Source organism: Acinonyx jubatus, chromosome B2 (genome assembly GCF_027475565.1).
Source record: "Acinonyx jubatus isolate Ajub_Pintada_27869175 chromosome B2, VMU_Ajub_asm_v1.0, whole genome shotgun sequence".
Lineage (NCBI taxonomy): Eukaryota > Metazoa > Chordata > Mammalia > Carnivora > Felidae > Acinonyx > Acinonyx jubatus.
In genome coordinates this window covers 129,473,402-129,476,899 of record NC_069385.1, presented here as the reverse complement: position 1 = coordinate 129,476,899, position 3,498 = coordinate 129,473,402, and positions in this window count along the sequence as shown.

The following is a 3,498-nucleotide window of genomic DNA, read 5'->3' as shown; positions in this document are numbered from 1 at the left end:
TACAACACATCCATTTTTACTCAGACATTCCATGTGGTGTTTCCCGGGGAGCCATACTCCATAAATGCATACATTCCATGCCAGTTTATGATAGGCAATTCTAGGCAACCAGATACATCCTGCTAGAAACATTCCATGGATGAGGACTCTCTTGCTAGCAAATACCATTTGGTTGTTTACCAGAAAATGTCATTTCCAGGTTTACAATGAAATTGGACTCAGTTATCTGACTTTCCCTTTTTCTGGTGTCATGTCCCCATCCCCCTAACCCCAATAATGAAGGGACAGAACGGATAGAAGATCTGCTGCTTAATTCTTTTCTTCCCAGGTATAAAAGGAACACAGGATCAGAGTTGCAATGAAGCCTTTCATTCCCAGGTTATTTGAAATGAGAAAAAAAATCGGTAGGAAAAAAGGCAACTGGAACAGCCTAGTTATGCCACATGGGCTTCTGGTTTATTCTGGACCTAAGTAAATATCCTATCTCCTATTGCTCATCCCTGCCTGCTGCCTCCTGTGGCCTCACTGTTACAGTGTGAGGGGTCAAGGGCCACTGTTCCAAATAGTTGTGTTGAAGGAATGGGTCTGGATATCTGATTCAGGCCATAGGCTCCGAGCGTCCTTCAATCTGGTCTGAAGTGGCTTCCAAAGAAAAGGAAAGCAGGAATTGGTGTAAGGAAAAGAGAAGGGAAAGAAATGCCTTTCTCTGTCTCTATGAAAAAAAAGGCATGTGCAGCTAGTCCCTGTGTGTGTCAAAAAGGAAGAAAAAGGAAACACTCCTCAACCATGAAGCTGCTGCCATTTCTGGAAATGGCCTGAGCTCTTTCAGACACCAGCGTGACCCTCCATGGATGATTGCTTCTCTGAGCTAATGATGCCCTGAAAAAGTGCTGCTTCCAAAAGGCTCTTGCCTAACCAGGGGCCCTCATGTGGAGTATGGCCCAACACAAGTTATATTACGATGCTCGTAGAGCCAGTCTTGAGTGCTTGTGTAGTAGCCATTCACATGATATGATCTCAGCAGTTGTGGTCAAACAAACACAAACCTCCAAATACTTCCCTGTGTCCCCATGGTTGCCTCAAATGAGGCTTCATTTCTGCAGCTTGAGGCTTTCTCCATCCCGCTCCAGCTTAAATACCATATTCGAGGGTAACATTTTTAACCTAACGTTTTACCCTAAAATTAGTTTAATGTTTAGCCTGTCTTTCCCACCTAGAATCATGGAGATGAGAGTGTTCTAGAAATATCACTCAATCCCTACTTCAACCCTTTCATTGTATAAATGAGGATGCTGGAGCCCAAAGAGGTGACATGGTTCACCTGACATCAACCCCAGGACGAACTGGTAACAAAGCCAGCATCGGCCCTGTGGCTCCTTATTCCCTCCCTGAGGCTGCGAAAGTCTTGGCTTCAGTGTAAATAAATTTAATGAGGTATTTCCTAAAAGCAGGGTGAGAGAAATGGCAAGAAGGTAGGTATTGGATTCTTGAAGTAGGTAGAGGTGAAGAGAGAAAATGAGTAGACCCAATTCACAAATTTTGCCTAGGGCTAGACCTTCATACGTTTAATAGATGATAATAATAATAATAGATCCACTCATTCTTTCTTTTCTTCTGAGGGACTAAATTCGCCAGTTCTTTTTGATGGTCAGATAGGAATGATATTTGAGGGCAATGACATTCCATATACATTATGCCCTTGATGTCCCAGGGTGCGTCTTCCTTGAGGGTTATAATTCTTTAGCTGGCTTCCCGTCTACTCCTGGTTCTCACACCAATGACTTACACCCAAGAGTGTATATCTATTATAATTGCTACCTAAAGAGAATAAGAATTACAGATAAGTAATTTTCTTTTTCTAATCTAACCCCTTGGAGGCATTTCAGCAGCTAATACGGGTGATGACAGGCATTTCTGCTATAATTTATACAATTTCATTTTTCTTAATCATGAATTTTAGTTCTCTTACGTCACCTGCTTGAAATGGAAGCAGGGCTTTTTTTTTTTTTTTTTTTTGGTCACTGCTTTTACTTTTGTAGTCTCTTTTGCAAAGCGTTGACGATGTCCACACAATTATGAGAAATTTAGATTAGCCTCTTCTCTGAAATAGCTTACCTCTAATTGCTCACAAATTCTCTTAAAACAATGTATAAAGCATGAATTCAGGTGCTTCAGTAGGACACCACAGTTTGAATATTTAAGAATATATGTGAAAAGTTATTAAGTGAATCTACCAGCCCATTTGTACATAACTATTTGCCTTGGCAGAGAAATGGTGATTAAGAATGTATATTTAAAATAATCTGTATGCTACAATATGGAAAAGAATTTAGGGAATGTCTGGGGTTGGTTTGCATACTTCACTTTTGTGGTTTCCATATCTAACACAATGCTTGATACATGGAAAGAGGTCAGTAAATATCGATCATTTGCATTTAACATGATGAAGAGGTTATTAAGTAATGGAGTATTCTGATCACCCCCTTAAACTCCCTGCCCACTCCTTCAAAGCCAGTTCAGGTTGGCCAGCCCTGAGGAATCCAAGGCTAGTGTTCCCCAGTCAAGAGAGTCCAGATGTTTTGATATGGACCAGGATCATCTGAGATCTAGAACTGTTGGGGGCAACACCATTAATGGGTCATGTGATTGATTTAGTAGATCAGCAAACAGGATTCTGTTGGAGTAGCAAGCAATGATTTAGAAAGGAATGGAACAGAGTACACCTCACATGGTAAGAGAAAGTACTGTTCTGTAAAACGTTTTCATTTCCTGTAGGCAGTGGAGCTAAGTTATGCTGCGAGATGTATTTCTTCCTGTGGCTCGAAAGAAGTTTGAAAGCTATTACAGTAGATTGAATAGAGGCTCCCAAAAAGATTTGTCCACATCCTAATCCGTAGAATCTGTGAATGCTACTTTATTTGGAAAAAGGGTCTTTGCAGATGTAATTAGGTAAGGATCTCAAGATGAGGACCTCATTCTAGATTAGGTAGGTGGGCCCCAAAATCCAAAGACAAGTGTCCTTATGAGAGAAAGGAGAAGGGAGATTTGAAACAGAATACAGAGGAGGAAGCAATGTGTGACTATGGAGGTAGAGATTGGAGTGACGAGACCATAAGTCAGTGCACACCTGGAGCCACCAGAAGAGGAAGGAATGGACTCTGCAGGGCCTCGGGAGGGAGTGTGGCCCTGCCAACTCACTGTTCCAGTCTTCTGGCCTCTAGAACTGTGATAGAATAGATTTCTGTTGTTTTACACCACCAAGTTTGTGGTAACTTGTTACAGCAGCCACAAGGAAACTAATACAGACATTGATCTCAAAGATCCAAAATCCTGTGTGTTTTCAAAAACTCCAGAACCAGCCTAATCCCATCCCAGTCTATACTGAAACCACAAACTTATCCAAAGAATTAAATCCATTCTTTGGTTACCCAAAGTTCACCAATATATTTTTTTTAAGCCACGGCCTTTTCTGAGAAACATAGATAGTCAAGGCCCACA